We start from the raw sequence: 27,194 nt of genomic DNA, 5'->3' as shown, positions 1-27,194 counted from the left end.
AGTGCAGGTACTCGTCAGGGCTGATTCCTGATTACTATGGGTCACTGCTTCACTCTTACTTTCACCAGTTTTAATAAATGTCCCCCTTTACTGTGTTTTATTAATACAAGCGCAGCCAGGGAGTAACACCTCAGTATGTACAGGTGCATCTCACTAAATTAGAATATCATCAAAAAGTTAATTTATTTCAGTTCTTTAATACAAAAAGTGAAACTCATATATTACAAAGAGTCATTACAAACAGAGTGATCTATTTCAAGTGTTTATGTCACACCAGGTGTGAGTGCAACACAGAGAGTCACGCCAGGTGTGAGTGCAACACAGAGGGGAAAGGGAAAGGGAGCCCAGACACTAGGGAAAGGGGGAAGAGGTGACCTCCTAATCTGGACTAGCATCACCCTGTCTCCCCCTAACGTCCCTATACAGCCTCCTCAGCTGTCGCTGATCACGTGCCTCACCCTACTATCCCTGGCATAAGGCTATAGCTGGGGGTGGAAGGAGATGAGCACTAGTCAACCTCCACTAGCACTCTAAAGAGAAAAGGGAAAGATAACATAGCGGAACAACAACTCAGCTTTAGAAGAACTTCAACAGGACACATGGCCTCAAGACTCCAGAGAGGACGTGATGCTGCTTCAGCCAAGTTCAAAGCAGAAATGAATATAACCGGCGATGCCCACCTAGACACACTAGGTATATATACACCCAGACTAAAGGGAGGTTGTCGCTGGGTCCTAAACACAGCCTCCTATCTAGGCAGCTGTCTGCATTGCCAAACGTGGAGATCTCCTGCAAACCATTGCAGGGCGACTGTCTGTCACCTCTTACACACCCGTGACAGTTTATTTCTGATAATGTCAATGATTATGGCTTACAGCCAATGAAAACACAAAAGTCATTATCTCAGTAAATTAGAATACTTTATAACAACAGATTGAAAAATGTTTTTAAAATCCGTAATGTTGGCCTACTGAAATGTACTGTATGTTCAGTAAATGCACTCAATACTTGGTCGGGGCTCCTTTTGCATCAATTACTTCATCAATAAGTCAGTACAGGTCTACAATTTTGTCGTTGGTGTCCTTAGACAGCTCTTTGATTGTGTGATTGATTGTGTGGACAGGTGTCTTTTATACAGTTAACGGGTTCAAACAGGTGCAATTAATACAGGTCTATCACAGTTGAAATGTACCTACGATAAAAATTACAGACCTCTCCATTCTATGTAGGTGGGAAAACTTGCAAAATTGGCAGTGTATCAAATACTTATTTTCCCTACTGTATGATCAGTGCTTTGTGTGTGTATTTTATTGTACATGTATTTAGCTAATAAATAAAAAGAAATGAAAAAAAAAAATAGATTGAGGTCACCCTTATTTTTAATAACCAGCTAAGGGAAACAACACAGCTGTGAGCTGGTCTTAATAGTCTAGGAAGGGGCCAATAACCATGGAGCTTCCCAGACTATTAATATCAGCTCACAGCTATCTGCTTAGCCTTTACTAAATATTACTAGTTACCAGCGTATGGTATTGATTCTGTATTTACAAATTGCCATAGGGCAAATAAGCCCTAACTAAAGGTTCTGTGATTATTAAAAGGTAATCTTTATTATTTATTTGTCACCTTAGCAACTTATGTGCAATATTAAAAACACAAGTTTGTGTTGCTATGGACAAACTCTCAAACATTGCTGCCTCCCCAACTAGTTTTGCCATCAATGGCTTCATCAGGGGGTTGAGGCTACAATGATGATATCTATAGCCATACCGAAATTTTCAGGAAACCCACGACCACAAACAGTTTCCTTTACTGGAATAGCTGGCACCCCCTGCCCCTCAAGGCAGGGATATCAATAGGACAGAATCTGAGAGCTCGCTGGAACTGTTCGGATAACAACATTTTCGGTAGAGAATGTTGTAATCTCTTTAAGCGCTTTACAGAAAGGGGATATCCTAAAAAATTTTATACAAAGCATTCAATAGAGTAAAAGCAACTGATAGAGACACCCTATTAGATCAAGGAGAGAAAAAGAGAACCTGTTAATTAGATTTATCGGCACATTTGATAGGCAAGCGACAGAAGCGGTGAATATATCCTTAAGAAATTCTGGCCGATTCTTAGAGCGGATACAGACTTGAAGGAGGTTATTGGCACAATACCATCAGTAACTTACCGTAGAGGCCCAAATCTACGTGAACAACTAGTGCATAGCCATTTTACACCAGATATTAAATCTCAACCAAAGTCCAATTGGCTCCATAAATCACAAACAGGCTCTTATCCATGTAATTCCTGTACGTTTTGCAAGTACTTACCTAGCATTAAAGAATTTGTTAATCCATATGATGGTCGGAAGATTGCTATTAAAGATAAGATTAATTGCAAATCGAGAGGAATAATTTATGTAGCAAAATGCCCCTGTTCAAAATTATACGTGGGCAAGGCGATCCAAGAGTTTAGACAAAGGATATCTAAACATATTAGTACCATAAATACAAAAGTGGACACACCTCTATCATTACATATGAGATCCAAACATCATACAGACCCCCTTAATTTATGTTTCTGACGAATTAGACAAATGACCCTGGGTCCACGAGGAAGCAACTTGGATAGGTTGCTCCTCCAAGAGGAATCTAAATGTATCTTTCGCCTAAATTCTAGAAGCACCATTGGACTTAATGAAGGCTTCTCTTATACAGCCTTTATTGATAAGTAGAGGAAATTTCTCTGTTTTATTTAAGAACCACCATTAAGTTGATATACGCTTATTACTAATTATGAACCTGCCTAATTTAATGTACGTTAAATATATATTAAAAATATTAAAAGTAAAAAACGTGCATTATTAATTATGGGACCATAATTTAATCATGATTAATTTATTAATGTAATTGTGAAGGTTAGTTCCTGTTATTTGATAACTACAATGCTGGATTTTCATATATAAAATGGACAGGGTGTGACGATTTCTAACTGTAATTAAAATTAATTAAAATTCATTATGATAATGTTTAAATCATTCAATGATGTTAATAATATAAAAGTACTAACAAAAATAAGAAATAGTAGGGAAGTTTATGAGGATTAAAGAGTTGTAGGTGTTGGAGGCGCTATTAGGCTACTCACTATCAAAGGCAGCGAATTTTTGGACAGGGAACCACTAAGTGTCCGTAGTAGATATACTAGATAAAATAACCTATGGTTTAAAATTCACGCTAGCGGTAGTGAATGAAGGACTTCGGGAGAATAAATAACTAAAATGTACTTTATTGATACAGGTGCTTAAAAAGATTTTTTCTAAAAGGCTAAAATAGACAATATAAGGAATTGGTAAAAATGAGTAAATAAATATAAATAAATAAATATGGTTCTAGATTAATTGATAAAACGGCTTCCCATTGGGTCTTGAGGTAGTCGATACTTGGGAGGCAGAAGGGTGGACCAGGTGGAAGAGGAACCGTGTTAGGGTATAGTAGTACCGTATGGTAATACGGTACTTAGGGTATCTATTCTTGGTAGGTTGGTTTTGGTATGGGTTACCTGTTATGATCGGTCTGTATCTCCTTGTGGCAACCTTGAAGGCCTTTCGACGATGGACTCTAGTGTCAGTAGGAGATGATGGTAGATAGCTGAGGTGCAGGAAAAGTAAGTTAGAACTTAGGAGTAATTGACTAAAGGTTACTAGTGGGAGTTGTACTTTACCTGCTGTTGTTGTGGCAATCAGTGGGTAACAAGAACAGAGACGTGCGGATGTGTTTCTTGGACCGTGATCCACAGGGAGCCAACTAAGGAGATGGACTGGTCCGGGATGGTTTTTTGAAAAAGGGCTCGAGGTCCTAGGGTCGCAGAAGTAATAGGTTTAATGTTGTAGGTACTCGGTTTTCGGGTGATACGATAGGGTTAGGACTTACCCTAAGGTAGACTTATTCTATTTTAGGTTTAATAATTATATTTGTCCTTTTTAGAGATGCAGCAGGTGCCTCTGGCTTGTCCCTGTCCCTGTAGGAGAGGAGCAGCAAGGTGCTTCTGGCGGTACTGGCGACGTGGTGTCTATGTTGTACCCTTTGTCCTGTTTGAAAATTTAGGGAGGGTTAGGGTTTGAGGTATAGTAGGATTAGTCTGCAGCTTCTATGTTTGTTAACCTTGTTATTTACCTTATTTCATATATTGCTGGCATAAGAGGACAGGTGCATCAGGTGTTCCGGTCGTACGGAAGGTGCAGCAGGAGGCTCTGGATGTATTATTTATGCAGCAATAGTTCTATAGTAGGAGGCTCTGGTCCTGGATGCCAAATGGGTACAGTAAGAGGCTCTGACTGGGTGGTCAGTCGGTCAGGCAGTGATGGGTCCTGCCATAAAGTGTTCTGGTGCAGCAGAAGGTTCTGGTTGCAGGGTTGATATAGCAGGGGTCTCTGGCTGGGTAGTCAGATAATGCTATCACGATGCTGTGATGTAGCAGGAGGCTATGGTTGCAAGGTGAGTATAGGGCAGACCGCGTAGTCTGTGAGTCTGCCAAGGATAGAATAGCGGTGGTTAGGGTATCTATTCCAGGCAGTTTCGTGTGGTAGCAGGTGGTGGGGGCCGAGGCCCGAGGTTACTTACAGTCTGCAGTCCCGCGGTGATGTCAGGAGGTGATGGGGCCCGGAGCGAGAGCGGAGTCCCGGCCGGTGACCGCCGCAACTCGCGTGCTTCCGGGTAGGCAGAGTGGGAGAGAGAGAGAGGGTGAGAAGGCGCGCTTTCGCTTGAAAGTGCGCGAGAGTGGCAGGGTGACGCGCTGTCACATGGTAAGCGGCGTGCACTCAGTACGGAGGCCTGTGGGTGCCTATATCACTATAGCATAGATAATGGTGACCAAAAGTTCCTTTTGTGATGTAATATCTATCTGCCAATAAGGTGCGGCGAATAAGATCATGTGACACTGCAGGTCCTTCACAATTGTGCAATATGACTGTGGCTAGTAAATGGCAGGTACTTTCTGAGACTTTGTGATCAGAGCGCAAATGCGCATGTGCGATTAATACCATGTGACCGGGAAGGTCCTTAAACACCACGCTGTTCAACTTGGAAGGGCTCTACCATTGGCCCTGATAATTTTGGCGCCAAAAGGATGAATAAACTATTATTGACAAGCTTGACCTGGAAGATTTTAACCATTGGTGCTGATGGTGAACTGACAAAGGCCTTGGACAGGTCAGTAACCTCCTTATAACTTTGGAGAACCTATTAGGTTCTGTTTAGTGATTGACATGTGGGTCTACCAATGTTATTAGATTTAAGGATGATTTCCTTCACAGGACCTGTATGACATCACTAACCTATGTTTTATAAACCCTAGGGTTCCACCCACTTTTCATTGTAGCCTCAACTCCCTGATGAAGCCAGTGATGGCTAAACTAGTTGGGGAGGCAGCTGATAATTTTTATTAGCAATGTTTGAGAGTTGGTCCATACTATTCAATGAGGCGTTGGTCCGTGGCCACACCATTTACTGAGTTGCTTTGTGTTACCATAATCACAGTGAGCTACATAGAATAGGGGAAACTAATGACCAGCCAGTTGTTACTTGGCCAGATTATTTATGTCACTAGCTACTTTGTACTGGTTGAGGAACTGTATAAGATCAAAAGTCAGTATGAATGAGATTGCTATTGAGGGATAGACCAACTACTAGAAACAGCCTAGAGCCAAATCTCTGTGAGACATTTGTCCATTAGGAGTTATCCCACACCAACAATATCTCTCTCGCTCTCTGGCTGTGAGTCTCCCCATTTCACTGGTATTGGAAGTATTATCTAAAGCTCTAACTCAGTATTTGGAAATTGTTTCAAGGACCAACACAAACTTGTTTTTTAATATTGCACATAAGTTGATCATGTGATAAATAAATAATAAAGATTACCTTTTAAATAATCACAGAACCTTTAGTTAGGGCTTATTTGCCTTATGGCAATTTGTAAATAAAGAATTCTTCCGCTTAGCCTAGGCTCTTCCAGATTGCCCTGGTGCTTTGGCAATCGGGTTAATGGTTTTGGGGCTGATGTCAGCTGTGTAATGTCTGCCAACATCAAGCCCAGGGGTTAGTAATCGAGAGGTGTAAGTCAGACACCCCCATTACTAACCCCATCGCTCTTGGAAGCTACTTATTCTTAGTTTAACCTATTGTATCTTTAGATTTTTATTACAGTACAGGTTAATGGCTAAAAATCTGGTCATTTTAAGAATGAATAGATCAAAGGGCTCATCATATCAAAACACCAGAATGTCATGTGATCACTGTACATGAGATACATAATTGTATTCTGCACTAAACGCCATTTGGTGCGTGCACTTGTCCATACCTGCAAAGGATTCTTCTGGGCTTCACAAGCATAGGTCAACTATAGTCAGAGGCTATACTCTTTAGGAAGTGGCACTTGTCTTCCTCTATTCCCTTCCCATTTACTATGAAACCAAACTTCTTCAGGATTCTGGGAGTTTGGTTTTGCAAGAAAGGAGCAGATATATAGTTATAGGAAAAGAGCATGGCCAAAGTGTATCAGAAAATTAGAGTGTGGAGCTTAGATTGCACTCTATTGTGGGTTCTAAAAATCTAGCACAGACATGGTGAGTTTCTGTATGTGGGTTCTAAGCCTTACCAGTCTCCTGTAGTATGGTATAATGAGTAAACAGAGTTAGGCCCCATTCACACGTCCTGGTGATTCTGGTACAGGAAAAACCAGTACCAGTGAGGTCTGTGTGGCAAGTACATATCAGTGTGAATGGATAGATAGGATAAATATATGTCAGTGAGATATATAATCGGTGTTTTGCGTGCATAGGTTTCTGTACTTCTATTTAGCAGAGAATAAATAAAAGAAAAAAAATGTGGGGTTCCCCCTATTTTTAATAACCAGCAAAGGCTAAGCAGACAGCTGCGGGCTGATATTAATAGGCTGGGAAGAGCCCATGGATATTGGCCCTTTCCCAGACTCATAGCACCAGCCCTCAGCCACCCCAGAAATGGCGCATCCATTAGACGCACCAATTCTGGCGCTTAGCCTCGGCTTTTCCCAATTGCCCTGGTGCGTGGGCAATCAGGGTAATGGTTTTGGGGTTGATTTCAGCTGTGTAATGTCAGCTGACCTCAAGCCCAGGGGCTAATAATTGAGAGGTATCAGTCAGAAAAAGAAATAAACACGAACACAGAGAACAGTCCTTTAATTGTAAAAAGCACAATTACCCTCCTTTACCCATTTATTAGCAAAAATAAAAGTAATCTACAAGGGTCCACCGTAAATCCATAATAAGGAGGTTCCACAACTATCCCCGACTCTGCTACATCCAGAGCAGTGGTGAGAGGTGGCAACCGCTCTTTCTGATATCCACACATCCATTATCTTTTGGTCCTCCTGATAAGCCAGTGTTTGGCGAAACGCGTCGAGGCAATGAGGTGATAGGGGAATATCTATGACCAGGGACACAATCTCTTTGGATAAGTACAATTCCTTTTATTTATCAAGAATACTATCATGTGTTGCATATTAAATCTCAGCACCTAAATCATATGGGTGTAGGTCCTATGTGCGCTAATTTGTACTAACAGATGTCTATATAAACACACTGCACTTTACTAAGATTTGGCCTATTTTGTATTTTTTATTGGGCTAAGAGTTTTTTTTCAAAAAATAAACCTTGTCCAGAGACATGTGATCTTTGTTGGAGTTACCCATACATCTTTATATATCCTTGTTTATATTTTGTGATCTAACCTTATCGTACCTGCACTTTCCCTTAGTATTTGAGATTGGACTCTGTATAGTGCTAGGTTTCCTCACGGTATATATAGATAGGGACTTGGTGAGGGACCACAGGGTGAACCGCCGAGGAGCAGGGGCGCCACAACGTTCCCCCCTTAGGGTGCCAACCTCCGCTGGTACGCAGGGAGAGTCCAGGGGAAGTGTAGGACATCAGTAAGAATTAGGTTTTGTCATCACAAATTATTGTGGTTTTGTGTATACTGTTTTGTGTGTCTTTTTATGGTCTTGAGACCTTTTTTTAACAAGATCAATAAAAGTTATATCTTAAAATTGGGGTTTCGATATGATCATGGCAACCGCTCTCTCTCTCTCATAGTGTTTGAACATTGAAATTAGAATTTATTACACTGCAATCGACTGCCTGAAAAACATGTCACAAAATACTCAAAACAATGAACATATGTGTTTGAAAAGAACTTGCTGTGCATGACGCGCCCCTGGGCCTGCTGTGTCGCGCAGCGTCTCGCGCACGGGGGCTTACCCGGAACCGGATCAGATGAGGGTTGTAGTCTCCGAGTGGCGGGGACCCGGTCCGTGCCCAGGGAGTCAACTCAGTGTGTGGCAGTCTTGATAGATGTTATTTGAGTGTCGACTACGCCACCCGTTGATTTGCAGCTATGGAGCTGCCGCTGCAGGGCAGACCGCTGAGGCCGGTGTAGAATTGTGCAGCGTGATAGTATAACCCCCAACGGGAGGGGTATGGCCTCAGGGCAGCCGACGTGGAAGATGAGGGTAGCAGGAACCACTCAGAGACGGTGCGGTGTAATTCAGGGTCTTTACTGGTAACAACGATAGACCCTCCCGGAGTACTTGCTAGCGAACGGGGCCTGGTCAGTCCTTGAGCAGATGGGATCTCCCCTGGCCAGGCGGAGTTGTAGGCCTCCCAAACTGACTGTACTCTTCTGGCTACCTTGCTAGAAGCGGATATAAGTAGCCCACGTCCCTGAGTGTACCGTGTGGTGCTCACCCGTATGGCCAGTGACTCGGGGCCTTCTAATGGCTTCCGCTCCACGATGGCGGCGCTGGTCCCACGCGTGTGACCGTGCCTTCGGGTTTCTGGGCCTGAGGACCTGAAATCCCCTGCCGGTCGGCTTCTGCTGCTGGGTAAGAGTTAGTCCCCACAGCCTCGGACGCCGGGTCCGGTAAGAAAGCTTCTCAGTCAGGGCGAGCTCTGCAGCTGCCAGCCCCTGACTTGTAGTAGTATTGCTCCCACTGAGCTTCTGCTGTTTCTTCCTGTGACTGTTTCTTGTCTCTACTCTCCTTGACTGACTAACCCTGCTTCAGCCCCGGGTTTATATAGGGGAAGGTCTTCCCCTCCCAAGACTGGGCAGGAGGTGTGGCATGCACAGGATCCCTGACCAAAGGACCTCCCACCTGCTCTCAGACATAACATTACATTACTGTGGGAAACTAGACCCCTGGGGTGCCACATGCATATGTTCATGTTTTAACCGTTTCAGGTTTCTAAAACTGCCAAGCAATTAAGTGACATGTCCATTCTTCTGCCTTTTTCTGTTCGGAAGCCACACTGTACTATACAACACAAATCAATGTAAAAAGTAAAGCGATGCCCGGACATTTTTTGAAGCATTTTGACATTGTTTTTGCTTTAAAAAAACACTAGCGGTTTCTTCATTATTCAATGGAGTGAAAAAAACAACCGGAAAACGACAGTACAAAAGATGTCACAAAAACCATGGGAAAACATGTCAGTGGCCAGAACCATCAGAAAAAAACGCACAGGAAATGACTGAAAAAACTACACGCAAGACGCTTGGTGAAAAAAGAAACCAGAATTCCCTGAAGCATCTTCTGCCTGTAAAACTTGGCTTATTTATTTCTTTGAAGATGAACAGCAATCAAGCATGAAAATAAAATTTTTTGAATTGTTTAATTCTTGAATATTATCACTGTTTTGAGTCTATAGAAGTCATCTATACAGGCAAACCTACACATTAATAATCCAACAAGAGATAACAAAAGATGTGTCACTTGTCAAAAATAAAATATTTTCTTATTTATTAATCCACAATGCTTACAAATCTCTAAACAGCAAGTACTGCTATTTTAAGCCTTTTGTATTAAGAAAGAGATTTTACTTTTGCCAAGAGCCATCTTGGTTTTTATCTTTTCTTGAAACAGCAATTTGATGCAGAGCACCACCATATCTTCTGCATATATAAGAAACCTGTGTTATCCTACAGAGATTGTTTAACTATAAGGTACAATACTTCTATGGTCAGCATATAAATAAATATGCATAAATACACACATAAAACAATTACTTTAAACGACCAACCTTTTTTGTAAATTAAACCATTGAACCAATTAATAAAAATATGTTAAAACATTTCTGCAGTAGTTATATAATCAAATTACTAGAAAACTGCAAGTAGATATTAAACCTTTTTAAATAGTTTGTATAAATCAGGTATCACTCCTTTGCATCGTTAATACCACCAGCAGTGATTGCAAATGTGGCTTCATTTTCTGGCATTTCAGGGCTGTCAACAGAAAAAAGGAAATATTTTTTACTGATATCTTCTAATTTTTCATTTTAGGATTTAACATACTTGTCAAAGTAAAATGGGTTTTCTGTTAATATTTTTTATCCATTAGGCTTCAATGAGGTCCACTTACTGGCCCCTGCTCTAGTGATGGCTCTCAGACGCTGCTCCCAGTGATTGTTTACAGACTGTAGCGGTGGCGTGAGTACAAGCGCATGTAGCTGCTATAGCCATTCACTGGGCTCAGCGGCTTATGCCGGCTATACAAGTTAAACATTATTTTTAATTGAGAAGGTGATCAATTTGTTTGGTAGATCGTATACTTCCTCCTTTCAATATTGGGGAATGTCTCTTTAAATTTTTGGGATGACTGTTGTGCACACTTTCTTAAAAGGGTTGTCCACTACTGGACAACGCATTCTTAAAGAGGTTGTCTCACGTTTTTACTGTATGTGGCTACAATTGCAATGTGGTAGTAAAAACAAGCAATATTGCTATTTACTTTTTATTACAATTATTTTCTGTTCTCAAGAACGCAGAGATTTTTTTTCTATCGTGTACAGCTCATTGCCTAGGTTCCCGACTACCCTGCAGTCTTGGTGTGGCCTGTTACCTAGGTAAGAAGCACACATATATGTATGCTTTATAGCCTCCTCGTGCAGCTATGAAAATGACCGTTTCGCTGGATCCAACCAGGCTCAGTGAACTTGCTCTTTTCCCATGTTGCAAAGACAAAACTGCTTGTGATAGCTGCATGAGAGGATGCTCAATTCAGACCAGAGGCAACAGATAGACAATCTGTCAATCTACAGCAGCGAACTGCCTCCTGCAACTAAGCACAGAGATAATCCCTTTATAATAGCTGCACAGCCGATCATAAAATGAAAATATTACTTATCTCCTGCAACTGCTCCGTTCCTGGGATAGCTGCAATCGCTGCATTTGCTGACTGTACCATGACAGTTATTTCACGTGACCAATCAGTGACCATTGATTGACCTCAGCTTTCAGGATTCCGTTAGACTGGCAGAATCAGTAATGTCATCTATGTAGTGTATTAACTGTAGATATGGTAATCACTTCTAAAATATGGTTATATTGTGTAATAAAATTAATGGGCATATTCCTAAATATACAGTATTCCCTTAAGAGTCATGCTACTAATTAAGTACACAACTAATTAAGTACACAAATCAAGACATCCGGAGGAAGTGAGAGACCAGTTGCAGCTCTCACTTCCTCAGGATGTCAATTACGTCCGTAGGAGAAGGAGAGTGAAGCCAGCGCTGAATGGCCACAAGGATTGCGTGACAGCAATGTCACATGAGCCCCTTGGAGAGCCAGTGCCAAAACTGCTGAAACGGTGCCGTCACTAGTAGTGGACAACCACTTTAATATTAGTTACAGGCTTATCAGACACTGAGATCTATATTGGTTAAGACAGTATGCTCAATAGATATCTCAAAAATGTAAAGAAACATTCTCCAAGCCAATTTATCACCTTTCCAATGAGAGATGATACAGTGTGTGGTTGACATATTAAAAGAGGGTTACCAAATATTGAATATGCATTTGTATATATCACTGAAAGGAGAATGCACATTTTTAATGTTTTAAATTGACAAAAGTTAGGTTTTAGAGCAGCATTATGCTAATTTATTGAAGCTGGATCTAAAATATATAAACTCATATGAACAATATGAGACTGATTTCCAGTGGTAATAGATTATGTCATTGAACCTTACTTTTAGGTGTTATTTAGGTGTTACAAAGTGAAGGCATATCAAAGCAATAAGCTATCACTTTTGTTATATTGGAAACAACCTTTATGGGCTATGCCTCGGGCATATGTGGCACCCCAGGGGTCTGGTTTCCACAGTAACGGCAATGTTATGTCTGAGAGCAGGTGGGAGGTCTCTTGGTCAGGGATCCTGTGCATGCCACACCTCCTGCCCAGTCCTGGGAGGGGAAGAACTTCCCCTATATAAACCTAGGGCTGAGGCAGGGTTAGTGAGTAGAGAAGAAGTAGAGACAGAGAAGAGAAGCAGATATAGGAAAGAACATCAGGAGCTCTGTGGGAGCAGTGCTACAAGGAGTCAGGGGCTGGCAGGTGCAGAGCTCGCCCTGACTGAGAAGTTATCACCGGACCCGGAGTCCGAGGCTGTGGGGACTAACTCCTATCCAGCAGCAGAAACCGACCGGCAGGGGATTGCAGGTCCTCTGGCCCAGAAACCCGAAGGCACGGTCACACGCGTGGGACCAGCACCGCCGTCGTGGAGCGGAAGCTACTAGAAGGCCCCGAGTCACCGGCCATACGGGTGAGCACCACACGGTACACTCAGGGACGTGGGCTACTTATACCCGCTTCTAGCAAGGTAGCCAGAAGAGTATCGTTAGTTTGGGAGGCCTACAACTCCGCCTGGCCAGGGGAGATCCCATCTGCTCAAGGACTGACTAGGCCCCAATCGCTAGCCAGTACTCCGGGAGGGACTATCGTTGTCACCAGTAAAGACCCTGAACTACACCGTACCGTCTCTGAGTGGTTCCTGCTACCCCCATCATCCACGTCGGCTGCCCTGAGGCCATACCCCTCCCGTTGAGGGTTATACTATCACGCTGAACAATCCTACCCCCAGCCTCAGCGGTCTGCCCTGCAGCAGCAGCTCCTTAGCTGTACTCAACGGGTGGCGTAGTCGTCCAACATCTACCGCTAATACAGCGCCACTTAGTCTGACTCCCTGGGCACGGACCGGATCACCGCCACGAGACTACAACCCTCAAGAGATCCGGCTCCGGGTAAGCTCCCGCATGCGCAACGCAGCGCGACACAGGCCCAGGGGCGCGTCAACTTTTGGCGTAGTCGGCAGGATTTCGTGCCCGCAACCACCGGGTACTGCGTGCCTGAAAAAGACTGTTCAAACTTACCTGTGGTGAAGATTCCCGCCATCCGGCGCCATCTTCGGCTTCCTTCCCGCCATCGGTGGAGTTTTCCCGCCATCCGGCGCCATCTTCGGCCTTCTTCCCGCCATACGTGGAGTTTTCCCGCCATTGGACGCCATCTTGAGGACGCCGCGCGGGAAGAAGAGGGGCGTGGACTCCGAAAGCGTGCGAGAACTGAAGCCCCGCCTCACGTCCGGACGTTGCGTAAGGTCCTGGAAGGAGCCCAGCAGACGCCGACGTCACAGGAGCGCGACGGAAGGTCCTCAACCCTGACGATCCACTGCGGAGCCGCGGCCTACGGAAGAGGATCATCGCAAGGTAGGCCACGGTCCACTAGGGGGGAGAAGGATGTCGGATACGGAGGAAAGCTTCACCGCTTCAACCCCCGCCAGCGCCACCGCTGTTGCGGTCATGCCTTTCACCATGCCCTATATCCCAGGGGCAGCCTGGCTAGCCCAGTACTCAGGGGAGTCACATACCCTGCATGACTTTAGAGAAAAGCTGGATAGCCTCTTCCAGGTGTACCCCCTCACAGAGGAGCAAAAAGTGAGCATCCTGGTGGCCCAATTAACCGGAGCAGCCCAAAGGGAGGTAAAGTCCTGGCCACCTGGGGGGAGGACTGTCGCAGGGATACTAACCCGGCTGAGGGACACCTTTGATACCCGCACCTCAGCCGAGATCAAGCTTAGATTCTACGGGTGCAAACAGCGGGCACATGAGAGTATAAGGGACTATGCCCTGAACCTACAAGAGGCCCTGAGAGCCATTAAGCAGACCGACCCTGACGGCGTGGGAGACGAGGACAGGCTGTTGACTGAACAATTTATAGAGGGTTTATATTGCAATGCTCACCGAACCCAGTTGCGGGCAATGGCCTTACAGGACCCTCATCTGGGATTTGCACAGTTCAAGGACAGAGCCATCCGGGTGCTTCGAGAACCGGCACCAGGTGGCGTTGTGACCCCCAGACGCCCCACTACCACTTACCACCAGGAGGCGGCGCCCTTGTCGGCAGGGCCTGTGGGAGCTGATGCGCAGGCTTTGAACAATGACCCGGCTCCAGACCTGCACCATCAGGTCCAAGAGCTAGCTAAAAGCGTTGCTGCGCTAACCCGAACTGTGCAGTCTTTACAGGTTTCCACTCCAGGGAAGATCCAGCTGGCATCCGGACCGGAGGACATCCCGTGGCGTCGACCAAGGAGGACCCCACCGGCCAGAGGAAGACCCAGCAACCGATACAACGAGGACGGACGACCCATCTGCCGCCGCTGCAATCAACCCGGACATATGGCAAGGTACTGTCCTTTAAACGGGCACAACCTGGGGTAGAGGGCCAACCCCCAGGAAAAAGATCACCAGGCCCATCGAACTGGCGCGACAAATATGTGGGAGGACGTCCAGTCTTACCCGTGGTACTGGATGGCATTCCTATGAGTGCCCTACTGGACACCGGGTCACAGGTCACCACCATCCCGTACGTGCTCTTCAAGCAGTACTGGAATGACTCGGATATCACCCGCTACCCTGACGACGACTTGAGTATCATCGCCAGCAATGGTCAGCCCGTGCCACAGATTGGATTTAAAGAGGTGACCATTAAAATCGGTAGAGTCGAACTGGCAGCACAGGGACTGATCATTGTAGACATTGACAAACACGAGAGTCACCCAAAGATAACTCTAGGAACTAATGTAATTGAAAATTGTCTTGCAGAGGTGATTTTCCTTTTACAGCAGGTTGCCAAGAACGCCAGCTCCGGCCAGCAGCGAGTGCTCCAGAAAGAGATCCGGGCACTGATGCGACGGCAACAGCTAGAACTCTCCGGTGGTGAGATTGGTAGCGTGCGAATGTGTGACCCTTTCCCTATTGCCATGCCCCCGAAAAGTGAAATGATGATTTGGTGCCGGGCAGCTATTGGTCTGAGAGGTAGAGATTACCAGGCAATGGTAGAACCAGTTTACTCAGACAGTAGGCCCACCATTTTGACAGCACGGGGGGTGGTCAATGTACGCCATGGGAGGGTGCCCGTTCGCATAATAAATATCGGGAAGAGGGAAGTGTACCTGCCCCGGTATGCCACGCTAGCCAAATTGTATACCATCAATCAAGATTCCATACAGTCCGTAGAACCCTTGCCTCCATCTTCCCCGGAGGAAGGTAACGGCTCTCAGAAAACAATGGAGGACTGGTGTCAGCAACTACATTTGGGTACTGACTCCACTCCCTCACACCAGAAACAGGGAGTCTATCGGGTGGTGCAAGAGTACGAGAGAGTGTTTAGTAAACACCCGTTAGACTTCGGGCGAGTCAAGGGGGTAGAACACCACATCCCCACGGGAGACCATCCTCCCATAAAAGAGAGGTATCGACCCGTACCCCCTGCACACTACCAACACGCCAAGGGGATGCTTAGAGACATGAAGGAGGCTGGGGTGATCAGGGATAGCTGTAGCCCCTGGGCAGCTCCACTAGTCTTAGTCAAAAAGAAAGACAACACCATGAGGATGTGTGTAGATTACCGGAAAATCAACCGTATCACACACAAGGATGCGTACCCCTTACCAAGGATAGAGGAGTCTTTGGCTGCTTTAAGATCTGCTAACTTCTTCTCTACCTTGGATCTCACTAGTGGGTACTGGCAGGTTCCTGTAGCAGAGGCGGACCGGGAGAAGACCGCATTCACCACCCCGATGGGACTTAGCGAGTTTACCTGCATGCCGTTCGGACTCTGCAATGCACCAGGAACCTTCCAACGATTAATGGAGTGTTGTCTGGGCCACAGAAACTTTGAGACGGTCCTGTTGTACCTGGACGATGTCATCGTATATTCCAAGACGTATGAGGACCACCTGAAACACCTGGCGGAAGTGTTCGAAGCTCTGGCAAGCTACGGCCTAAAGGTGAAACCCTCCAAGTGTCACCTCCTGAAACCAAAGGTGCAGTACCTGGGACACGTGGTGAGCGCTGATGGAGTGGCTCCCGACCCTGATAAGATCACCGCAATTAAGGAATGGCCAAGTCCCTCCAGTTTAAAGGAAGTGCGGCAGTTCCTCGGGTTGGTAGGCTATTACCGCAGATTCATCCCCGGTTTCACCAAAAAGGCAGCTCCTATGCAGGACCTCCTGATAGGCCAGTACCGGAAGGCCAAGAACCAGAAGCCACCCTTCAGATGGGAGAAGTTAGAAGAAGAGTCCTTCCGCCAGCTGAAGATGGCCCTCACGGGGGATGAAATCCTGGCGTACCCTGATTACAGCCAGTCCTTTATCCTCTACACCGACGCAAGTAACATCGGGCTAGGAGCCGTGCTGTCCCAGATCCAGCAGGGGAAAGAACGAGTAATCGCTTACGCCAGCCGAAAACTGCGACCCACCGAAAGAAACCCTGAGAATTATAGCTCATTTAAGCTAGAGTTCCTGGCAGTGGTGTGGGCAGTCACCGAACACTTTAAGCACTACCTCGCTTCTTCCCGGTTCACCGTGTACACGGATAACAACCCGTTGACACACCTGGACACTGCAAGACTCGGTGCCCTAGAGCAGAGATGGATGGCCCGTCTGTCCAACTACGAGTTCACAATCAAATACCGGGCAGGACGCTCCAATACCAACGCGGACGCCCTGTCCAGGATGCCAAACCTACCGGACGTAGGAGAAGATCCAGAGGGACTGGAAGAAGTCGAACTCCCCGCGTTCCACCGTCATGGGACTATCCAGTATTCCCATCGGGTAAGGAGTAAGCAAGCCGCTACGTTTAACCCCTTGCCTCACTACAACTGGGAGGAAACGCAAGACAGTGACCCTGCCGTCCGGCTGGTGAAGGAGATGCTGACTCGGCCAGAGGCTCGCCTTGACCCAGACGCTCCGGAGGAAGCCAAGCAACTGTGGGCTGAGAAGAGTCGACTGTTCCTTTACAAGGGGAAGTTGTGCCGCAGAATGGTTAACTCCCGGACGCATGAACTAATCTGGCAAGTAGTGGTGCCACGGAGAGACGCAGCCATGGTGATGGAATCATACCACGACGGGGCTGGACACTTCGGATGGAAGAAGCTGGAGTTCCTGCTGCGTGGGCGGTTCCACTGGGTAGGCATGAGGGTAACCATCGAGAGGTGGTGCAGAGACTGTGGCCCGTGCAACCTAAGAAGGAAGGACCGTGCCAGCCAGAAGACTCCCCTGCAGTCCATCGTCACCCGGCAGCCGTTGGAACTGGTAGCCTTGGATCATGTAAAACTGACCCCAAGCAGAAGTGGCTACGTCTACGCGTTAACCATTGTGGATCATTGCTCCCGGTTCTTGGTTGTTGTCGTCCCCGTTAAGGACTTAACGGCTCAAACAGCAGCTAGAGCCTTCCAGCAGCACTTCTGCCGTCCACACGGGTACCCGGACCAAGTGTTGACGGACCAGGGACCTGCCTTTGAAGCGGAGGTCTTCCGGGAATTCTGCAATCTGTATGGCTGCCGGAAGATAAGGACGACACCCTATCATCCGCAAACTAATGGACTTTGTGAGAAAATGAACCAGGTGGTAATGGATCTCCTGAAAACGTTGCCCCTGGAAGAACGCAGTCTGTGGCCTGAGAAGCTGCCCGATCTAGTGGACCTATACAACCACATCCTGGTAGGTTCCACCAACTGTACCCCGGCTTACCTAATGAGGGCGAGACCTGGTAAGTTACCTGTTGACCTGGAAATGGGAGTCCTGACTCCCGAGGACACTTCACCAGAAGCAGACTGGGACACAGAGAGGCAGCAGCAGTACCGGAAAGTACAGGAGAGCGTGGAGCGAAGTCTCTGTCAGGCTAGGGAAAGACAAGAGAAAACTTACAACCAGTATGCTCCCGCTGTTCCCCTGGTACCCGGACAGCAGGTCTTGAAGAGGAAAAGACGGCTCCACAAGTTGGACGACCAGTGGGAGAAGGACCCGTACACCGTACTGCCCTCAAGCCACGAGAACCCGAAGGTCAGTACCATCAGTAAAGACGGAGGGGAGACCATAGCCATTGTATCCCGGGATCACCTGAAGAAGTGTCCTGAACAGCTACGGAACCCTGAAGAGGAACAAGAAGACCATCGACCCGTAGAGGAAAGGGAAGATATGGTTAGTACTGTGCTCGGAGACTTCCCTCGGTCCTGGACTCAAGTCAATGGTGCAGTTGTGGTACCCGTCCTCACGTTCCTCCAACCAGCATCCCAAGTGCCTATGGAGCAACAGGAAGAGCTGGAAGAGCAGCCGGTCCAGGAGGCAGAAGACTCCACACAAGCAGAACAGGAGGATCAACCCTCTGCTTATAGTGAGTGTAACGGGTCTGGGAGGCGGAACCTCTGGGCTACAATACAAGGGGGCGGTCCTTGTAAGGGAGCGGGTGGCGACCAGGCAGGCAGTCACAGGAGGTGACCTGGACAGTCTCTGAGTGAACGGGACAGTCTCTGAGTGAACGGGACAGTCTCTGAGTGAACGGGGCTGGAGGTCACGGCAAGTGACCGGGGCAGTCTCTAGGTATAGGGTTGGTACGACCTGTGGCGGCTGAAGATAGACGAGAGCTCCCAGGTGAGCAGGCGAGAGTCTCTGGATGAACGGGTGGTCACAGCATGTGACGGCGGAGCCTCCAGGAAGACCAGCGGACAGGCGACAGATGAGCGCTCCAAGGTGAGCGGGCAGAAGTCTCTGGACAGGCGGGTGGTCACAGCACGTGACGGCAGAGCCTCCGGGTAGGCAGACAGACAGGTAGCAGATGAGCGCTCCCAGGTGAGCGGGCAGGAGTCACTGGACAGGCAGGTGGTCACAGCACGTGACGGCGGAGCCTCCAGGTAGGCTAGCAGGCAGATAGCAGATGTGCGCTCCCAGGTGAGCGGGCAAGCTGGTCCATAGACAGACTGACAGGAGTTGGTAGGCAGACCGTCGGACCTCAGGCAGGCAGGCAGGTAGCTGATGTGCGCTCCCAGGTGAGCGGGCAAGAGTCTCTGGAATAGCTGGTGGTCACAGCACGTGACAGCGGAGCCTCCGGGCAGGCAAGCAGGCAGGTAGCGGAGAAGCGCTCCCAGGTGAGCGGGCAGGCTGGTCCTTAGACAGACTGACAGGAGTAGTAAGGCAGACCGTCGGACCTCAGACTAGCAGACAAGTAGCAAGTAATCAGGCAGGAATCTGACAGGTAACTGGCAGGTAACTGGCAACGGGACCTGAGGGCTGAAGCACAGGTGAGACACAGGTGCAAACAACATTGCTCAGGCACCTCCATTTTGGAGGAGGTGCCTTATATATGATGAAGTCCTCCGGCCATTGGCCGGGGACTCCTTAGGACGACGCGCGCGGCCCCTTTAAGAGGAGGGGAGCGCGCGCGCGCCCTAAGCACAGGGGCCGGGAAGGAGCGCGCGCTGAGAGCAGAGCGGGAGGAGGACGCCGGGAAGGAGCGCGCGCTGACAGCAGAGCGGGAGAGGGACGCCGGGCACGGGGCAGAGCGGTGAGGGGAGCAGCGTCCCTGCCTAGCAGAGGGCAGGGACGCCGGCACTACAGTACCCCCCCCTTTAGGCCCCCCCTTTTTTAGGCCAGACAGAAATTTAGCTAGGATGAGAGGGGCATGGATGTTCTCCCGGGGCTCCCACGTTCTCTCCTCAGGACCAAACCCCTTCCAATCTACCAGAAAAAAGGTCTTTCCTCTTACCCTTTTGGTGGCAAGAATGTTCTCTACCTCAAACTCGTCCTCAGCGGAAACCGGAGCAGGAGGCGTACCTGTAGACTTGGAAAAAGAGTTAAGTACCACAGGTTTGAGGAGAGATACATGGAAGGAGTTAGGGATCCGTAAGTTGGCCGGGAGTTTCAATTTATAGGCCACCGGGTTGATCTGACTGGTGACCTCCAGAGGTCCGATGAACCGAGGCCCTAACTTGTAAGAAGGTATCTTGAGTCGAACATATTTAGATGAGAGCCAGACCTTATCTCCTGGACGAAATTGAGGAGGATCCAGGCGTTTTTTGTCAGCGTGTCTTTTCATCCGTTCGGACGACTGAAGGAGTGCGGATCGGGTACTCTCCCAAATGGAGGAAAATTTGCTAACGAGAGATTCCGCAGCCGGGTTGTCCACCGAGGTGGAGACAGGAAAAGGAATCCGAGGATGCTGACCAAAGACTACAAAAAACGGGGATTTGGAGGAGGATTCGCTCTCGTGATTATTGTAAGAGAACTCGGCCCATGGTAGGAGATCCACCCAGTCAGAATGGTGGGCATTAACGAAGTGCCGGAGGTAACTGGTCAGGTTCTGATTGATCCGCTCCACTTGACCATTGGACTGTGGGTGGTAAGCGGAAGAGAAGTCCAGGGTGACGTCTAGTAGTTTACAAGTGGCTCTCCAGAAGCGTGAGGTGAACTGTACCCCACGATCCGACACGATGTGGAGGGGCAGGCCATGAAGACGGAAGATGTGACGAATAAAGTCTCTAGCTAGCTCGGGTGCAGACGGGAGGCCTGGTAGGGGAACGAAATGAGCCATCTTGGAGAAGCGGTCAGCGACCACCCAAATGACCGTACAACCGGCAGAGAGTGGGAGGTCAGTTATGAAGTCCATTGCAATATGCTGCCAGGGGGCAGCAGGTACTGGGAGCGGAAGGAGGCGACCGGCTGGCAGATGTCTCGGAACCTTGTTGCGGGCGCAGGACACACAGGCAGAAACAAAGTCTATTACATCCTTGTGCAGGGTAGGCCACCAGTAGTGACGGGAAATAAGCTGGAGGGTCTTCTTCTGACCAGCGTGGCCAGCCAGTTTAGACGAGTGACCCCAGTGAAGGATCTTCTCCCGATCAGGTACTGATACGAACGTCTTTTCGGGAGGGAGACGATTTAGACTCACGGGAGCCACCTGCATTACTCTGGCGGGATCGATGATGTGTTTCGGATCTTCCTCGAGATCAGATACCAGAAAGGATCGAGACAAGGCGTCCGCCTTGACGTTTTTGTCAGCCGGGCGAAAATGAAGGACAAAATCAAAACGAGCAAAAAACAAGGACCACCGGGCTTGGCGCAGGTTAAGTCTCTGGGCATGCTGGAGGTAAGCCAAGTTTTTGTGGTCAGTGTAAATTATTACCGGGTGAAGAGCCCCCTCAAGCAGGTAACGCCACTCCTCCAATGCCAGTTTGATGGCCAATAACTCTCGATCTCCTATGGAATAATTGCGCTCTGAGGAGGAGAAGAGTTTAGAGAAGAAGCCGCAAGTTACCATCCTCCCGGAAGAAGATTTTTGAGTAAGTACCGCTCCAGCTCCAGAGGAGGAGGCGTCCACTTCCAGGAAGAACTGCTTGTTGCCGTCCGGGCGATGCAGCACCGGGGCGGAAGAGAAGGCCTGTTTAAAGGAAAGAAAGGCTTCTTCTGCTTCGGGCGGCCACTGTTTGGGATTAGTACCCTTACGGGTGAGCGCGGAAATTGGGGCAGTCCGGGAAGAGAAGTGTGGTATGAAGAGGCGGTAGTAGTTGGCGAAGCCCAGGAACCGCTGAATGGCTTTCAACCCCTCCGGTCGGGGCCATTTCTCGATGGCAGACAGTTTCTCTGGATCCATTCGTAGGCCGGTCTGAGAAATAATGTAGCCCAAAAACGGAAGCGAGGTCTGCTCAAAGAGGCACTTCTCGTATTTACCGAAGAGGTGATTCTGCCTGAGCCTGAGCAGGACCTGACGAACGTCCCTCCGGTGAGTCTGGAGATCCGGAGAGAAGACCAAGATGTCGTCCAGGTACACCACTACGCAGGAGTAGAGAAGGTCCCGGAAGATGTCATTGACCAACTCTTGAAAGACGGCAGGAGCGTTACAGAGACCAAAGGGCATTACCAGGTATTCATAGTGGCCGTCCCGGGTGTTGAATGCCGTCTTCCATTCATCCCCCTGACGGATACGAACCAGGTTGTACGCCCCACGGAGGTCTAGTTTGGTGAAGATTCTAGCCCCCCTCAGACGATCAAATAATTCTGGAATGAGCGGAAGGGGGTACTTATTCTTCACCGTGATCTGGTTTAGGCCTCTATAGTCTATACAGGGACGGAGAGAGCCGTCCTTCTTTTTGACGAAAAAGAAGCCTGCTCCCGCCGGGGAGGTAGATTTCCGGATGGATCCCCTGGCCAGATTCTCCTCAATATATTCGGACATCGACCGGGTCTCAGCAGCGGATAAAGGATAAATACGCCCACGGGGAGGAGTAGTACCGGGTAACAGGTCGATGGGACAGTCGTATGGTCTATGAGGGGGTAATGTCTCTGCCTCCTTTTTATTAAAGACATCAGCATAAGACCAATAAGGAATCGGAAGTCCAGGTAGATTAGCTGGGGTAGGAGAGGGACGGACGGGATGGACGGGGACCAGGCAGGTCTTATGACAGTCTTGTCCCCAGCGAAGGACTTCTCCGGTCTGCCAGTCAAGCACGGGTGCATGTTTCTGGAGCCAAGGCAGACCTAGCAAGAGGGCGTGAGAGAGTCCAGGCAGAACATGAAAGGAGATACTTTCAGAATGCAGCATTCCCACCTGCAGAGTAATGGATTCGGTGATGAGTTGGATGGGGCGTGGTAAGAGCCCCCCATCCACGGCAGCCACAGACAAGGGTACAGCCAGAGGTTTGGTGGGGATGCGGTATTTCTCTACCAGGGACTGTGAAATAAGATTCCCGGCTGCTCCAGAGTCCAGTTGGGCTAGTTCGAAATAACGGTTCTCCCCGTAGACGATTGAAACTGACAACAGCAGGGATGGAGAGGATTTATTCTTGTCTAGGTGGACCTCTCTGAGCGAACCTAGACACAGGCGTTTCCCGACCTCTCCGGGCAGGCACGGATCCGGTGCTCCTTACTGCCACAGTAGAAGCAGGTCCCCTCGGCACGGCGTAAGTCCTGACGGGTCTTGACCATCTTGGTCTGGTCGACCTGCATAGGCTCAGGAGGGTGTACCTGGTTAGAGACAGAAGGAGTGACGGGTTTCTGAAAAGTAGGAGCTAGACGTAGTAACCTCCTCTCACGGGTGACCTCTCTGGCACGCTCCTGGAACCGTAGGTCAATCCGGGTGGCAAGAGTTATTAAGTCATCGAGAGTGGTAGGAATGTCCCGACCGGCAAGTTCATCTTTAATACGGCCGGACAGACCCTCCCAGAAGACGGAAACCAGAGCGTCGTTATCCCAGGCCAGCTCCGAGGCAAGGGTACGGAACCGTATGGCATATTGGCCCACGGTGAGGCTTTCCTGATGGAGGCGTAGCAATGATGATGCGGATGAGGTCTTCCGTCCGGGTTCGTCGAAGACTTTCCAGAAAGCCGTGAGAAAAGCAGGCAAGTTGGACACCAGGGGGTCTCCTCTCTCCCATAGAGGATTTAGCCAGGCCAGAGCCTCCCCGGTGAGATGGGACATGATGAATGCAATTTTGGCTCGGTCGGAGTTAAACTGGTGGGACAATAGTTCAAAGTGCAGGGTGCACTGATTTATGAAGCCCCGAGCCTGGACGGAGTCGCCTCCGAAGCGAGGAGGTGCAGAAAGCCGGGGTCCGGGGTAGGATACCATGGTATTAGTGGGCAGCGGAGCTGCCGGATTGCGAGACATGGCACTGGCGGAGGTTGTCGGTGGAGCAGTCAGAGTATCCAGGCGAGTATTGACATTCCGCAGGTGACCCAGGATGGACTCCTGTTGGGACCTTTGACGGGACAGTTCATGACACAGGTCCGAGAGCGAGGGAGCTTGGGTGCCACCGGGTTCCATGGCCCGAGCAAACTGTAACGGGTCTGGGAGGCGGAACCTCTGGGCTACAATACAAGGGGGCGGTCCTTGTAAGGGAGCGGGTGGCGACCAGGCAGGCAGTCACAGGAGGTGACCTGGACAGTCTCTGAGTGAACGGGACAGTCTCTGAGTGAACGGGACAGTCTCTGAGTGAACGGGGCTGGAGGTCACGGCAAGTGACCGGGGCAGTCTCTAGGTATAGGGTTGGTACGACCTGTGGCGGCTGAAGATAGACGAGAGCTCCCAGGTGAGCAGGCGAGAGTCTCTGGATGAACGGGTGGTCACAGCATGTGACGGCGGAGCCTCCAGGAAGACCAGCGGACAGGCGACAGATGAGCGCTCCAAGGTGAGCGGGCAGAAGTCTCTGGACAGGCGGGTGGTCACAGCACGTGACGGCAGAGCCTCCGGGTAGGCAGACAGACAGGTAGCAGATGAGCGCTCCCAGGTGAGCGGGCAGGAGTCACTGGACAGGCAGGTGGTCACAGCACGTGACGGCGGAGCCTCCAGGTAGGCTAGCAGGCAGATAGCAGATGTGCGCTCCCAGGTGAGCGGGCAAGCTGGTCCATAGACAGACTGACAGGAGTTGGTAGGCAGACCGTCGGACCTCAGGCAGGCAGGCAGGTAGCTGATGTGCGCTCCCAGGTGAGCGGGCAAGAGTCTCTGGAATAGCTGGTGGTCACAGCACGTGACAGCGGAGCCTCCGGGCAGGCAAGCAGGCAGGTAGCGGAGAAGCGCTCCCAGGTGAGCGGGCAGGCTGGTCATTAGACAGACTGACAGGAGTAGTAAGGCAGACCGTCGGACCTCAGACTAGCAGACAGGTAGCAAGTAATCAGGCAGGAATCTGACAGGTAACTGGCAGGTAACTGGCAACGGGACCTGAGGGCTGAAGCACAGGTGAGACACAGGTGCAAACAACATTGCTCAGGCACCTCCATTTTGGAGGAGGTGCCTTATATATGATGAAGTCCTCCGGCCATTGGCCGGGGACTCCTTAGGACGACGCGCGCGGCCCCTTTAAGAGCACAGGGGCCGGGAAGGAGCGCGCGCTGAGAGCAGAGCGGGAGGAGGACGCCAGGAAGGAGCGCGCGCTGACAGCAGAGCGGGAGAGGGACGCCGGGCACGGGGCAGAGCGGTGAGGGGAGCAGCGTCCCTGCCTAGCAGAGGGCAGGGACGCCGGCACTACAGTGAGCCTGCCGTACCCCTAGTGAGTCAAAGAGCCGGTAGACAGCTGCCCAGTTTACCCTTGACAGCTCCTACACCCTGTAGTTCAGGGCTAGACAGTCAGCTCCGTAGGTCCACTAGGGCCACTAGAGGCCAGTTACCCGCACGTTGGAGGATTTGAAGTGTATAAATTGTTTTATTTGTGGTTACCTGTTTTTCTTGTTGCTTGTGTATAATTATGTGTTTCTAGTTATTTATAGGAGTCCTTGGTGGATTTACCGGGAATCCTTTATGTATAGTTGGAGCGTAACCCAGGACGGACTAAAGACTGTTAAGGACTCGGGGCAGGACAGACCCCTACCTGGTTACGTCTCCCTGTTTTGGTGAAATGGACACCTTGCTTTTCTTCAAAGACTGCACCCGGTTGCGGACACGCCGTAACCATCTTTATGTGTTTTTCTTATTGTATTATTATTGTTTATACCTTGTTATGTTTTTCTAAAAATATGTTTAGTCCCGGAGTACTAAATTTCACTAGGGGGGAATGTGGCACCCCAGGGGTCTGGTTTCCACAGTAACGGCAATGTTATGTCTGAGAGCAGGTGGGAGGTCTCTTGGTCAGGGATCCTGTGCATGCCACACCTCCTGCCCAGTCCTGGGAGGGGAAGAACTTCCCCTATATAAACCTAGGGCTGAGGCAGGGTTAGTGAGTAGAGAAGAAGTAGAGACAGAGAAGAGAAGCAGATATAGGAAAGAACATCAGGAGCTCTGTGGGAGCAGTGCTACAAGGAGTCAGGGGCTGGCAGCTGCAGAGCTCGCCCTGACTGAGAAGTTATCACCGGACCCGGAGTCCGAGGCTGTGGGGACTAACTCCTATCCAGCAGCAGAAACCGACCGGCAGGGGATTGCAGGTCCTCTGGCCCAGAAACCCGAAGGCACGGTCACACGCGTGGGACCAGCACCGCCGTCGTGGAGCGGAAGCTACTAGAAGGCCCCGAGTCACCGGCCATACGGGTGAGCACCACACGGTACACTCAGGGACGTGGGCTACTTATACCCGCTTCTAGCAAGGTAGCCAGAAGAGTATCGTTAGTTTGGGAGGCCTACAACTCCGCCTGGCCAGGGGAGATCCCATCTGCTCAAGGACTGACCAGGCCCCAATCGCTAGCCAGTACTCCGGGAGGGTCTATCGTTGTCACCAGTAAAGACCCTGAACTACACCGTACCGTCTCTGAGTGGTTCCTGCTACCCCCATCATCCACGTCGGCTGCCCTGAGGCCATACCCCTCCCGTTGGGGGTTATACTATCACGCTGCACAATCCTACCACCGGCCTCAGCGGTCTGCCCTGCAGCAGCAGCTCCTTAGCTGTACTCAACGGGTGGCGTAGTCGTCCAACATCTACCGCTAATACAGCGCCACTTAGTCTGACTCCCTGGGCACGGACCGGATCACCGCCATGAGACTACAACCCTCAAGAGATCCGGCTCCGGGTAAGCTCCCGCATGCGCAACGCAGCGCGACACAGGCCCAGGGGCGCGTCACATACAGCGAGTCCTCTGTGCAATAACATATATGCTCTATATGGTGAAAGATATTCTCATCTTGAGGGGGATGAAACATGCCATTTTTTCCTGACCGGGGTGTACAGAATCTCATAGAATCTGCCAAATGTTACTAATTTCAGATTAGTTTAAATAGACTGTCTGCTTAAGACATTATTGTTTAAAAGGTTGCCACGCACCAGTGGTATCCAATTGTACAAAGGATCTGACAGAGAATATGGTTCCCATATGTAATCAGATGTGAGTGGATGCTTAGGCTAAGTTTCCCACAGTGAGAATTTGTTGCGCTATTTTCACACACAAAAATGCAGCACATTACAGAAACAGCAAAGTGGATGTGTTTTATGCAAATCTCATGCCCGCTGTGCTGATATTTAACACTGTAGAAATGAACCTGTGGTGTGTTTTTGAATTCCGTAGCATGTTCATTTCAATTGCGGTAAATATATGTTTTAACTGCTGTTTTAACCCGTAAAGTTGAATGAGATGCAGAAAATC

The 27,194-nt window shown here is 49.2% G+C and overlaps 1 pseudogene; it reads right to left on the bottom strand.

Annotated features, from left to right (window-relative positions):
• Positions 1-10,234: 10,234 nt before the first annotated feature.
• The window catches only part of LOC141157733 (meiotic recombination protein DMC1/LIM15 homolog), a 67,909-nt pseudogene continuing 50,949 nt past the window's right edge, over positions 10,235-27,194 (bottom strand).

This window comes from Phyllobates terribilis, unplaced genomic scaffold (assembly GCF_046119375.1).
Source record: "Phyllobates terribilis strain yellow unplaced genomic scaffold, ASM4611937v1 Scaffold_8__6_contigs__length_399053987, whole genome shotgun sequence".
Classification (NCBI taxonomy): Eukaryota; Metazoa; Chordata; class Amphibia; order Anura; family Dendrobatidae; genus Phyllobates; species Phyllobates terribilis.
This window is presented reverse-complemented; position numbering and strand designations above follow the sequence as displayed.